The sequence below is a fragment of the Euprymna scolopes genome, chromosome 15 (assembly GCF_053919585.1).
Source record: "Euprymna scolopes isolate OS-2025 chromosome 15, ASM5391958v1, whole genome shotgun sequence".
NCBI classification, from domain to species: domain Eukaryota; kingdom Metazoa; phylum Mollusca; class Cephalopoda; order Sepiida; family Sepiolidae; genus Euprymna; species Euprymna scolopes.
In genome coordinates, this window is record NC_136496.1 from 126,818,933 (window position 1) to 126,834,463 (window position 15,531).

At 31.5% G+C, this 15,531-nt stretch overlaps 1 protein-coding gene and 1 pseudogene across 1 annotated transcript in view; both read right to left on the bottom strand.

Moving 5' to 3' along the window:
- The window catches only part of LOC145294123 (14-3-3 protein zeta/delta-like), a 177,704-nt gene that overhangs the window by 92,655 nt on the left and 69,518 nt on the right, over nucleotides 1–15,531 (bottom strand). The window lies entirely within an intron of this gene.
- LOC145294452 (U2 spliceosomal RNA) lies at nucleotides 3,289–3,414 on the bottom strand (annotated as a pseudogene).

The window sequence follows — 15,531 nt, forward strand, 5'->3', positions numbered from 1 at the left end:
TCAGCACCACTGGGAAATTTACTTTGATACAAAAATCAACAGTATAGGTCATTTCTGAAACGGGAGATAAATACTAACTCTTCTTGGTTAGGAACAATGTGTAGTGTATGTTCCGATTCTACACGGTCAGTGGAGGAAAAGTCCTTCTAGACTGCAGCAATTTTAATTTTTGCTTCAATCGAAAGTGCTCTTTTTTGGGAGCTGAATTTTTTCCACAATAAGAACCGACAGTGTGTCACCTTGCCCTTGTGGGGAAGTAAATAAATAGGAACTTTGATTATAACAATTTTTATTTACTATTAATGAAATATTTGTTTAAATCAAAAATGTAATTTAATTACTAAATTAAATCTACCAGAATGCACTTATATTTATTCATCAACCATTTTTATCTTATGCTCTTAATCTGGAGGAAAAAAAAAAAAAAAGAATGAATTTATGACTGCCTTTAAAATTCTTAGCAAATTTTCAGGTATTATAAAATTGAAAACTTTTAAAGCTTTTGCTTTAAAAAGAAATTCATTTTGAACGCACTCCTGTCATATCAAAAGAACCTATTGCTGATTTTATATGCCGGACCTTTCTGCTTGTGTGGTAATAAAACTTCTCAAATGCATTTTTGATGTTAGGCTGTGTAAGGCGTTAACTTTGGTCAAAATCTTCTGTTCCTTCTTTCATCGGATTATTTCGATTATCAATACTTATTTTGATACAAAACCTATCTAAGAACACTGCTAGATACATAAAGTACATTTGTGTGAAATCTCATAAAAATCTGTCCAGTTGTTTCGGAGTTCATAGGTAACAAACTCACAGACACAAGTTCTTTTTATATAACAGTAGAGATAATGAATAAACCCCCACTTATATCAAGTACATAAACTCGTATTCAACCATAACATACAGTAATAAAAATGAAGATTTCCATGTACCGTTTAATAGGCAAACATCTGGTATTCTATCTGGATTTGAAAACCTTAAGAAATCGATTTAAAGAAACAAAGCAAATAAATAAAAACTTTTTTTTTATTAAGCCATGTAAGAATTAAAAAAATATTTGGCACCATTTTTTTCTTTTTTCGCCTGGGAATCTAATTTTCTAATTTCTACACAACTGCCGATTCTTCTACGTGCACTTTAGCCATGATACATACCATGGCTGGTTTACTAATTCCTGAGGAAATTTGTACAAATAAACTTGCCAAAGTTTTTCTTTGTGAACTCTGATCATCCTCACCACAATGATGGGAGGAAATTGGCCATGATCATAGGTTCTTATCTAACAAAGTTTTATATAAAAAAGAAAGGCATAAAAAATTCACATCTAATAGTTATAAAAGTCAATATTGCAAAAAACCTTGAATAATGAGTAGAACACCATATAAATATTTAAAACATTATTTATTTATATTATTTAATATTATGATTGCTTCTTAGTCTGTTATGTTTTGAAGGCCAAATTGCTTAAAAAAAAAAAAGAAAAAAAAAAAAAAGCCAAATTCGTGAAATTTGACTTGAAAAAAAAAAAAAAAAAACAATCTGACAACCCTGGATAAGAATATATATACAATGGACACTATTTTCATAAAAATGATAATAAACTCATATTTGCTATGTCTTATTGGTTTTTCTGTAAAAAAACAAAAAAACAAAAAAAAAAAACTAATTTTTTGTGTTATCCAAAAAAAAAAAACTAATTTTTTGTGTTATCCAAAAAAAAAAAAATAAATAAATAAATAAAATAAAAAAATATCAGCGTTATGAAAACATTTGTTGATTAAATATATTTCTCATTCTGTGGAATTTCCACAGGTCCTGCTAGTTTTTAATGACATTATGATTTGGATTTCTATTCTTATCATGGTTGCTATATTCAATGTTTTGCCCAATGTAACCATTCATCATCTTCATATGCATCTTTGCGAATCGAGGAACCTGTAAGAAATTTTCAACTGAATTATTTATTTAAACCATGGGAGTAAATTGTTCTCGTTCTGTCAATCATAATGGAGTAAAAGTATTCATTATTGTATTATTCTTAGCTATTATTGCCTATAGGAAGGATTGAACCTACAACCTACAGAAGATTGTCACAATTAGAACTGATTGTTAACCAATGCTTTTAACCATTACGTCATATGTCTATGTCGATAATTCTAGTATAAACCTCAACTATAACTTTGTCTAGATTTGTTGTAGTACTACAGAATTATTGTTACAAAACTATTATTAAACACAAAAATATAAGACTAGAGATTGTATAGATATTTGCTAGTGTATTACTACCCTCTATATAAGGATAGTATCATGGTATATTAACTTTCTCCCAAAGGAGGAGGTAATGCCTGGCAAGATAACCACATGACAGCAGAACACTAACACATACTACTAAGTATTAAAAGATAGTAAGTAAAAAGTAAAATGATTGCAAAATAGTATAGGCGACCTGAAGGCTCCCTTTTAATTGGCTAAACACAGATGCAGGGGAGAGCATCATTCTGTCCTCAGGATTACTACACTATATATTTTTTTTTTTACTGCTTTTTCACCCTAAAAAATGACTAAAAGAAAGTGTGTGTGTGTGTGTGTGTGTGTGTGTGTGTGTGTGTGTGTGTGTGAGCGGACACTTCTTAACTTATATACTCAACAGATTTTGTATTTACAGACTTGAAATTTGGTATATAGGATATTCAGATATATGGAAAACTTTTTGATCAGTTTTCATCTGGAAAAACGAGCTGTTAAGAGGTCAAAATTGAAAAATTAGTACATGGGGGGGGGGGTCATATTTTTAACTGTTTTCTATTTCACGAATGTACATGCATAAATATTTCACATATTCCTTATGTTAAAAATAAGTAGGTTTGAAAACACTTTTTTAAAGATTGTGTCAAGCCGGCCTAATGGTTATCGTATATGACTCACTATCTTTAAGTTTTGGTTTCAATCTCAGCTCAAGTATTTTTTTTTTTTTTTTTTTTTTACTTACATGAAGTGAACTGTTTAGAAACAAGGCCGATAGCCATTAGTCTGTGCTCTTGTGTAATGAATGAATGCGTGAATGTAGGATTGACATGAAATTCTTAAAGATAAACTAAAATGACCGAAAAATGGGCTGAAATTACTTAAATAAAAAGTAAATGACTTAGAATGACTTTAATGAACTTAAGGATGAATTGAATGATCGTAAGAATGACTTGAATGCTTAAAAAATAACTGGAATCCTTGAAAAACAACTTGAATGATCTGGAGAATGATTTGAATGGCTTCGAGATTGACTGGTTGTAAAGTGGGTGATCATTTTACATTAAATTAATACAGAAAAGTGATCCCCCACTTCATATCACAATAAGTACAACATGTAGTAAGAACAGATACTACATTTTGATCTTGACCAAAAGGCCAAGAAAAGCTTAAAAAGCTAAGAACAGCATCTATTAACAGCAGACCTTTGATCTTAACCAAAAAGGCCAAGCACAAAAGTGTTACCGACAGACCGACTGACAGACGGAGTGACTTCTAGAGTCGCTTGCATGCGACTAAAAAAACAATACTTGCATACACATGTCTCAGTTCCTGTAAAAATTAAAATATGATATTTATGCATATTTTACGACTGAGCAACACTGGGTGGTTCGTTAGTATATATAAATAAATAATTACTGTTTTCTTACTGGTGTTCTAATCTATTCATATCAGTTGGAATGCTGAGAATATAATAAAGATGTTAACAATAGTTACAAAATTACAAATTATCAATCCTCATATAAAAAAAAAATAATTTTCTATCTGTTATATAAATCTCAGTCGTCTGTGTGTGTGTGTTTGTATGTCCGTAAAAACTTGTCATCCGTATCGTACAAGCATGAACATGGTCTCGTTAGAAAGAGTCATCTCTCGAACACATAACATGGAAAAATTGGAAAGTTCCATTATTACGTGTAGAAATGTTTTGTTTAAAAGGGGAGGGTCAGATAAAAACCTTGCTTTTGACGTGGTTTGCAAACTGTGCATGCGCAAACCTTCATTTCGTTCTTTTGTTTTAAAAAGCTAAATTTGCATGATAACATCTGCGTCCTCGTGATTGCATTGATAATGCATTTGCTTATTAATTCTAGTTATGCGAGTTTGCAGCCAGCATTTGTCAATTCCTTTATTTTTTTTTAATGACCGGGCAATATAGAGACCCCCCCCCCCACACACACACACACTTGTTTACTTTATGGTAAAACTGAGTTGGTCACACGTTTCACCTGCTAATTCTTGATAGCAAAATAACAATTGAAATAAGATAAGAAAGAAAAGATGAAAAAAAAAATAGAGAAACTACATTAGTTCTATTTTAAAAAGATTTTTTGTTTTAATTGTAACATCTCACCACAAAAGTTGTAAGACCTAGTCGATGGTGGTGCAACCTGGTGAGAAGCATGTTAAAAAGGGTTTGAAGCGTTACGTAGAAGAACTTTGTGTGAGCATTGATGAGAGTGCACCTGTACTAAGACATGAAACGCACATCTGCAGCGCTTGAACAGCAGTGCGGATCAAAAATCGTCCGCCTTCAGCAATAAGAGTTCGTTAACAAAGACACTGATTCCATGCAGCTAATTGTGAGGAGTGACGTCGACTTTGACGAACTGCTACGTTTCTAACATATTGCTGAGAAATATCCTGCGTATATTATGGAAAATTAAAAAAATGAATTAAAAAAAAAGAAGCTTTTTATCAAAGATAAAAAAAAAACCCAAACTTAAAGTTTATCTGTCCTTAAACAAAAGAGAAATTTAAAACTTAATTTTTTTAGCATTTAAGTGAGAGAGATTCGATTTCAAAGTAGATTATAGGATCTGACATTTAAATGTTGTTGGGTCAGACTTAGAAAGAGAAAAGGCACTTTAATTTAAAAAAAAAAAAAAAAAAAAAAAAAAAAAAAAAAAAAAGATGTCTACAATACAGAATTAACTTTAACCCATCTAGAAGTGTAAGCCATGTTTAGTTTCAGAAACGTTTCAGATAGTTCGTTGTTCTAAACAAATCTTGAGAGGTGACTGGTTTGCAGTAGACAGAACAATTTCCGATGGTTCGTTGTTACACACAAGTCCTGAGAGGTGACTTGTTTGCAGTACCTATTTACTATGCCTCCCCACGGGACAGAGTTAGACACCAGGGTCGTTTTATAACGGAGAAAAGGTACAAAAATAAAAAAAAATTGTCTCAGTCGTGAAGGACTGATCCTCCACCGAAAGAGAACAAGAAATAGAAGTGCAGCATCCGAAGAACAGATACTACACTTTGATCTTGACCAAAACAGTTCCACAGAGCAAAATATTCTTACCGTGTCGAGACGGAAAGAAACATGTGAAATTGCTCCAGAAAAGGTTTAATATTTATGGAGCAATTCTGGTTTCTGATTGGTTGGTAGCAGAACGTAAATTAATTCGATTCGTCAGTTCCTAGGAGCATCGTTTATAAATAGAATCGTCCGACTGTGTGGGATCATACTCCATTAAAAGGGCAAAAATATTGCAACAACCCAGAAAACCTTTGTCTATAAAGTTGAGTTTTTTCTCGCTCTTACATTCATATTCAAAGCCTACTTTTTCTATTAAAAAATTATTAAAACGAACTTCTTTATTATACTTAGTCAAGGATATGCAAGCAACTACATGAAGGTTAACTAATTTGCATATTTCTTTTAAAAACAAGTGTTAATTTTTATGGCTTCTTATTAGATGAGTAGTTTCATTTATTACAATTTCTATTCATGCATAGTTTCTACATTCTGCATAATTGCATAGAATTCTAGCACATGGAAATTTATATATCAGTGATGGTACGATTCCAATATTTTTCCCCGATTCCGAGACAATTATCGATTCTGTACTAAATTCTTGATTTCAATTCAATTACAGATTTCGATTCTCTACAAATCTCTAAATAATTCAATCTAAAATGGTTATCTTGTCCCGATTACCATAAAAACACGTTAAATGTGCCATATATTTTCTCAAATGTAAAAACACTTGTGAGGTGGGGGTGATCTATAGATTTTAATTTTACTGGAAGTTTAAAATCAATAAATATTTATTTTATCATTCATATCAGCAGTGGAAGATTTTTTCAAAAACGAAATCAAATAAAAAATATAATCAAACAAATTGTTTTAGCTTTGGAAAATAGGCACAAATTTTTTTGATTCCGATACTGATTCCAATACTCTAAAAAGTTCCGATTTTTCCAATTCCCGGTTTGGAGTAATCGTCCCAACTCTAATATATATATAAGAGACTTTGTCGGTGTGTGTGTGTGTGTACGAAAAGTCTACTAAATTCATCTAAATATTTGGTCTACAGAGTTGAAGTTTGATATATAGGGTACTGGATCTGTAGCACACTTGATTTAGTTTTTAGTTGACAAAAATTGCTGCTAATGAGTCAAAATCGAAAACAAAACAGTTTACTTTGACAGGGTAAGTCTAATAAAACATTACTCCTTCTGTTTCTTTTGCACATATGTAAAATGAAGCATTCATAGCTCGAAGTTCACTTAATTTTAACCGTTTGTGTTCGTCTGTCAGTAGCTATAAATAATGACTAAGGCTGGAACATTATGAACATTCTGGCTTTGATTCTAGCGGATGGTACCCAAGACAAATTTTTTTAAATAACTTGAAATTATTACTTTATATTGGATTATAGTCAATAGAAAATTGGCTCTATAATAAGAAATCTGCATGAATTAAAATATGCTTATGCATATTTTAGAACTGGGCAACGCCGAGCGGCTTGTTAGTACATATATAAAAGTAACCATATGTCTGAGGAGCAGTCTCTACCAAACTCCTTTTAATTTTTGGTTTGAAGATTTGAAACTTAATATATGGGGGATTTGGCCTTTAGTTGGTAAAAATAGCTGCTAAGGGGGTTAAAATTGAACAAAAAAAATGGAACTTGGCATACACAAGTCGATTTAAACTGCTCTTTTACGCATATGCAAATATACATTAAGGTCAGTTAAATTTTAGTGTTTTCTTATCTTTCTGATAATAGTTCAAATGATAACGACTAAGGCTGGAGTTGGTTCTGATTTTAACTATTAGCACCCAAGTCATTTTTTTTTTTTAACTTTTGAAATCATTATGTATTAGGTACAATATAATAATCTACAGATTATTGGCTTTATAATAATACCTAAAAAATCTGCATGAATTAAAATATCATGTTTAAGCATATTTTATGACTTAGCAACACTGGGCGGCCTGTTAGTTTACAATAAAACACAGTTATTGTATCTATTAATACTAGCGGAAAGGTTCTCTTTTTCATCAACACTAAATTCAAGAGAGTCAAGGCCATTATTAAAATGGCTTTATCTTTGTTGATTACGATATATTGCTGGTCTTGTATAGTTCTAGGAGGTCCACTCTCTCAGGCTTTGTCTTTTCTCTTTTTGAAGGGTTAGTTTATTGCTAACTACCTGAAGCACCGCTACCGGGGAATACCAAAACAATTTTTGCAGCACAGAGTGCTCTTTCTTTAGGGTGCTAGCTCTTCAATTCGACTTCCGACCTTTCTATCATATCTTCTCACTGTGGGAGGGAGATAACTTTCAACATTAATCTGTACTACCAGCAGAGAGACCCGATGTTGTCTGGGATTGAATGAGGATCAAGAAATGTTCCACCCTCCATACCGAGTTTTCCACACAAGCGGACACACAAATACAAACGGATGACCTTAAGGCAAACACGTTCATCGCCTTTTAACTCTGGCAATATTATTCATTGCCACAAGGGGGCGATACAACCACCTTCACTTCCAGTTTGTATCATTCATTCTCTTTTCGCTGGACTTCGCAATAAATGCAGATGTGATGAAAAACACATCCTAGTTTTGGCAAACAACTAAACCGACGTTTGACCTCTCATCAAGAATTCTTGAGGTCAAAACACAAGTAACATTGTTCATACGTTTCTAACTATAAACTTTTACGATTTAATATTTGTATTATGTAAATAAATTTACTTTGGTTTTAATTAAATATCGACATATTTCGTGTCTTTATATTTCATGGCAAGGAGACCATGCGACTTTATTCTTTAATTCCCTATTTAACAATAGAGGATTACTTTGCCCCCAACACATCGAAAGGCGACCCCGTCCTCTACAGATAATTAACTGTTAAGAATATTCCTTTTGCACGCCTGTGGAACTCTGTTCCGTCTGCCTGCTTTCCACCTGACTACAACTTGGATGTCTTCAAGTCCAATGTTAACAAATTCCTAATGAACCGCCCCCTTAAGTAAACACTTCATCAAATCTCCACACTAACGTACTGTACTTGCAATAACCCTTATCCTTGAGTGGCTTCCGGGCCTTGATAAGTGGTGACCACCGTGTAAAAAAAAAAATAAAAAAAATATTGTCAGAGTCAATATAATTAAGACAAAGTTGACTTCTTCCATAAAAATAATTGTCACCGTCAACTAAATATTCTTTAAATGAAGAAATCGAATATTGTTTTCTTTATTTAAAATTGTTGCATTAACAATAAACTGTCTTCTTAGCATACAAATAAGTGTCACCAATATAACGAATGTCAGTTTTTTTTAACGAATTTATTTAAAATTGTAATGTTGACAAGATAACACTTTAATTTGGGAAAAAATTCTTTTAAAATGATGTCGGAATGTTTTACTTTAGTGATAATACCAGTCACCATCTTTGTAAATCAGACGATGTCAGTTTTTAAAAATCTGTGTGAAAGGTGATAACGTACGGACGAACATGATGCGCATCATTATGAAAATTGGTGATAATTAAACACCAAAGATATTTATTGTATTTTGTTTTATAATCACACTACTAATAATTTTTGTTTTAATGGGACATTTTTTTATGTGGATATCATAACATATCATTAAGTTTGTTTTTAATTCTAATTATTTTAAATTTTACTTCTAAGTGTAAAAAAATGTAGATGAATGAGAATTCAGCAGAGTTAGAGAAAGGATATTTGAATGGCAACTTATTGAGATTATTCAAGAGTTAAAAAATAAAAAAATAAAAAAAAACTTGGTGCGATAGAAAAAAACTAATGCTGGTGTGATTGCAAAAGTTTACAGTGTATGGAGTAAATTACGAGAACTTCTGCCAATACAAATTAACAGAGCATGATAACTGTCAACCAAACTTACTCTCAGGAAAAAAAGAAAATCTAGAAAAATGGAATAGATTGAAATTTTTTAATCTTTTTTACCAATAAATTTCTAATGGAGTATCCACACCCAAAATTAAACTATTAAAAAAAAGTACATTGTATTATGCAGACCACTGTTTTCATCTTAGATTTAATTCTCACGTTTCAGTCAATGCTACCTCCAACCTTCTTCAGGTTCGTCCTGTCAAACTCCATAATCTGTAGGAATTCTGAATGTAATTTATTTAATACACAGGGGAAACTTGCGCTAGTTCCATCAGCCATAACCAGGTAAAGTCTTAAGTAATTTGTAATTGCATTCATTAATATCGGCTGTACTGAGATTTGAACCATCAACCTCCAGTCGACTGTCACTTAGAACTGATTACAGAGCATTTTTATCTGGTGCACTATGGTTATTATGTTTGAAATTTCATAGATTTCAGATTGAGCAAGGCGCATCTGAGGAAGGTTGCAGTTGACATCGGCTGAAATGTTATTAGAATAGTCCAAATACAACCAAACCTTATCTAAAAAAAAAAGTTTTTTTATTGCAATGATTTTTTTTTTTAAATTATTTCAACAACAAAAACGGAATGTGAACAAAGTTGCACTCAATGTCTTGTTTTACCAAGGCTCTCGTGTACATTTTAAAAAGTACAAAAACTGCAGTCAAGTGAAATTTGTAGGTCAGTCATATCCAGTCAGACGAGAGTTCCTCACATTTTTTAAAATGTCTAAATATCTTACAAGTGCACAAACAACACTGAAATATCACCAGGCACAGTTAAGTGTCAAAAGGAACTTGGAAGAAACAATGGGAATGCTGAAAGGATAGGTACTGTTACTTATCAGGCAGAAACACAACAGAAATATTTCATAAGTACACACTTTATAGGTTATTGATTAAATATACTTGAATGGTGAACAGTTTTACAATTTGAAATAGAAATTTATTGGTCACTGTTTTTAAATATTCAATTTCTATTCAAAAGTTAATTCTAACTCGGACAAAAGCTATATATATATATATATAACCCCAGGATACGGTGGCCCAAGGATACGTTTTTTACAGGTTATAATGTGGAATACGATGTTTTTCCGGCCCCTGGTTACGGCGTTTGCCTTACTCTACGGTGTTATTTATAATGCTATGTGTATTATATACTGTACTGTATTTTGTTACTAATTTTAATGCCGTATCCTGGTGTTCTACTGTAATGCTATTATATACACAGTCTATAATGATATTATTATATATTATATACACAGTCTATAATGATATTATTATATATTATATACACAGTCTATAATGATATTATTATATATTATATACACAGTCTATAATGATATTATTATATATTATATACACAATCTATAATGATATTATTATATATTATATACACAATCTATAATGATATTATTATATATTATATACACAATCTATAATGATATTATTATATATTATATACACAATCTATAATGATATTATATATTATATACACAATCTATAATGATATTATTATTATATACACAATCTATAATGATATTATTATTATATACACAATCTATAATGATATTATTATAGATTATATACACAATCGATAATGATATTATTATAGATTATATACACAATCTATAATGATATTATTATAGATTATATACACAATCTATAATGATATTATTATAGATTATATACACAATCGATAATGACATTATTATAGATTATATACACAATCTATAATGATATTATTATAGATTATATGCATAATCTATAATGATATTATTATAGATTATATGCACAATCTATAATGATATTATTATAGATTATATGCACAATCTATAATGATATTATTATAGATTATATGCACAATCTATAATGATATTATTATAGATTATATGCACAATCTATAATGATATTATTATAGATTATATGCACAATCTATAATGCTATTATATATTATATACACAGTCTTTAATATTATTATTTATACTAGCAGAGAAACCCAACGTTGCCTCGGGATTAAATGAGGATCAACAAATGTTTAATCGTCTATTTTTATTGCCATCAAAATCGGTGAAGTCACCTATTTTTCAATAAAATTGATTGTCTGTTCTAGTAGGGGACCCACCATAGTGCACCAAAAGTAGGCTTCACATGCCTCCCCGCAGTGACAGTCCACAATACATTGCACTGTAGAGAACTTACTGCAGATTTTATAAAATCATTTTTGCATAATCGCTTGAATTAAAGTTTAAAATCAATCAGCTTGTCACACATTATGCCTTAGTATCTTTAAGTTCATCTTCAACAGCATTATTTAATCTGATTCTTCAAAAAAAAATCCAAACCTTATTTCTTTTTTATTTTCTTTGGAAATCGATATTAGAAGAAAATGACAGGGAATCAATTATAGTGACAATAAAGAAAAGGAGTTTTTTTTCAAAGTTTCACTGATGAGATGCTTCATTGGAGTGTTCCATTCATAGTGTAGTATCTGTTCTGTAGTCATGATCATTGGTTTACTTTTTTTTCACCTCAAAACAAGGCACAGTGATATTTGGATGTAAAGAGCTATTATTTGGGAGAAAAATTTGCAGGGATACTATGTGGAGAGTTGAGCAGCAAGATGTCTGTTCACATTACACTTAAACTTCTGCATGTCAGTACAGTAAGAGAAGCAGGGACCGGGAGGGATTCTGAAGTCAAGCAGTTTAAGGGAATAAACTATTTGAGTAGAAGGTTTTCCGGTATCTAAGATTTCTAGAGTGTAGGGGTGGGATTTTGCTGCTTATCAGGTTAGTCGGAGGAATAAGGGCTCGGACTTCGTCAGAACACTTTCCATTGAAATACTTGTAAAATAGGTACAGTGATGCAACATTTTGTTGATGGGACAGAGGTTTAAGATTAGTTGACAGTGTGTGACGTAGTAGGTTGGTGACTCTTTTCTGAATCCTGTTTAACAGGGATACGAGTGAAATCAAAGTGAATGTGTCAAACTGGGGGTCACGTCCCCCTCCATGAATTTCTGACAATGCCCACCCCCATCCCTGTATGTGTGAAGAAGAAAGGAAGTAGCCATTACTACTAGAAATAGAAACGTTTCACCAATCCCATCTAAATTTGTTACAACATATTATTTTTACTTGCCTCCCCACGAGAGCAGAGTTATAGACACAAGGTCAGGTTTTAATATGGAGAAAAATCAGCTCCCTCGAAAGGGGCATTCTAGATTAGGACAAACAAAATTTTGCCTCAGTTTACAAGAATCTCTCTCTAATCAATCAAAGACAGAAAAGATGAAGTGTACTATCAGAACAGATACTACACTTTGCCCCCAAAATCAATTCCAATCAGTTTCAACTGAGAAACTTTAAATCAAGAGAAAGGCACCCATACACCCATATACAAGCGTGTGTGGTGGTGGGGGAAGGTTCTTGGCCGACACAGGTCACTGACTCTTGAAATTCAGTTTTCATAAACTGTCATAAAAGGAGAAAGACAGAAAAGACGAGAGGAAGAGAAAAACAACGGCAAAGAGAATGAATAAGGTGAGAGGAGGAGGAGTAGGAGGAGGGAGAAAAAGAAAAAAGAAAAACAATGCAAAAAAGGTAATAAAAAAAATAATGAGGCTCTATCAATTTGGTGGTGGTGCTAGTATAAAACATTTCTTCAATCAATAGTAAAAAAAATACAGATTTTTTATATCAGATTTTGCTTTACCTTATTCCTTCATTTCAAGGACAGAATACGTTGTATTATACTCATAATCGAAACTCTTTGACCATCTTAAAGAAATAACACCCTGTGTGTGTGAACCGAAAAAAATAGGCAACACGAAGTCTGCAACCAACAGTATCAAATAAATTAAAAAAAAAAAAATTTTTTTCTAATACATGAATCGGTAAATATTTCATTATTAGAAGGAAATAATTAAATATATAAATAACTCTTTTCTGCTTAGGATATGAGACTTACTGACCATATAAAAGTGGAACAAAAGTTAAGAAACGAGGTTGGTAATTAGCATAAATTTATATTGTTAAAAAAAACCTGATAAAACAAAAGTTTATTTATCATTAGGATTTTATTTTAAAGCAATATGGAAACTACTACACACAAAATGCTTTCTTTTGTAGCAAAAAAAAAAACAAAAAAACCCTCAATTATCCTTAACTATAAAGAACAAAAGTCAATTTCAGAAAATTCTTGATATTTTTCAAAGGTCTAAAACTTGTTGTTCATTGTGTAAGTAGCAGGTACAACGTTGAGAAAACGGTACATATGTAGCTAAAATCTAGCAAACCTCCAAAAAGTTTGCAAAGGAAAGATTGAAGAACTGTTAGGTCTACAAAACCGCTTTGAAAATGCTACATCAAATATCCGTAAATTTCATGAAGCGACAGATAAGATCTCATAGAAAAACATGTTTGCATGTTAAAAAAAAAAAAAAAGAAACAAAAATTGCATTTTTATATTTTAGACTCAAAGCGTCTCATTTAAAAGTGAAACCAAAGAGGATTCCTGGAATATGCAAAAGAACATGTTTGGACTGATGCACATTTCATTTCAGTGATGAGTGTAAGTTTAATATATTTGCTTCTGATGGCAAAAATTATGTACGCCATAGAACAGATGAAAGACCATCTTCTCGATGTGTCAAGGAAACCGTAAAATTAAGTGGTCGCAGTGTGATGGTGTTGGAAATAATTTTATCTGCAGCAATTGGCTTATAACTCACATACATGCTAATATCAATGCGGAGATTTACAGAAGGCTTTTTCAGCAGCATGTGGTACAAAAATAATAGCATAATTCTCATGAATCTTTTTGTGGAGGACGATGCATTTTGCCACAAGGCTCAGAAGGTTAGGACTTTATTTGAAGATGAGATAATTGGCCACGTTCTTTTCCGCCATCTTGAATCGACTTTTGTCTTTTGAAAAAGAGAGGTCCCTTCCTCTCGAAATTAATCAAAGTTCCATACCACCCACCGACTTCACATACACCGGACATACCAGCAACTTGGTTATAAATAATTATGCATTGAGGTGAGGAAAGAGACGAATAAAGGCTAGACACTCCTCTACTCAAGCATACCCATCTATATTTGTTTGTTTTTCTTTCTTTACTTTCACAATTCCGGTCTTTCCCTGCATTGTCTTTGGCTTTTAAAAAAAATTATATATATATATATATATATATATATATACACACCCACACACTTTTTTATTTGTTTTTGCATAAGCATTACTATGTCGCTACACATTCATAAGCCTGTTTCAGTCAGCCAATTTCAAGTAACTAGAGATCTCTTCAGGCGATTTAGCTTATGCAAAACCTTTATCTTATTTTTTGTTTGTGTTTTATCATTCCCGTCCTTGCTTTCCTTTCTTTGTCTTTTCCTTTGTTTTTTTTTTTTTTTCTCTATTTCAATACAAACCTTAATCCACACCCCTTTTTTCAGTTTTCTTCACATACATTAAAAACCATTTCCAGTTTTTATTTCTATTCTTAATAACATGTAATGTGACCTCCATGATAATAATTTCTTGTGACGCTAATTACCCGAATGATTTTTATTATGACTAAGCTTTTGTATAAGCTAAATCGCCTGGATAGGTCTCTAGTAACTAGCTAACCGAAACATGCTCATGAATGTGTAACGACATATTAATACTTATGGAGAACAAATAAAAAGCATATCTTACCCTATTTATTGAGCACTCTTGTATTAACCCCATTAAAACTTTATTGGTTATTTTGCCTCTGGAATATATATATATATAAACAAGTGTGAACATGTTACCTAGTAGATAATCTTGCCTGGGTTATATAAAAGTAGACAGTAAGTCTTTTTATATTCTTTCTGTAAAAAGAAAGAAAAAAAATTGGTGATAAAATACATAAAGCAGGAAGAAACTAATCCGTCATAAAAATGAACAACTGAAATTGAAGAAGTGAAAATTAAGGAAATGAAGACGATTTCAATTTAAAAGTGCAATAGAATTAATGTCCAAGAAAGAATGGGAGAGGACAGTATAGATTTTTATAACAAACCACACAACCACCGAGGAAAGTACAAATAGCTGCTTTGCTAAATTTAGTCAATTTACATTTTTTTTTCTTCTTTTTAATCAATGTTTAAATCCTGACTGAATTCACCTGGAATCTGATATCGCTAATTTTTATCTTTATTTCTAAAACTGACAATACTAATGAAAATAGGAATCTATTTTTTTTTTAATTTTCTGCTTACAAAAAATATCTTATATAGATATCAGCAAATGACATTCCTTAATAAGTTATCACAAACCAGCCTAGAGTGTGAAAAT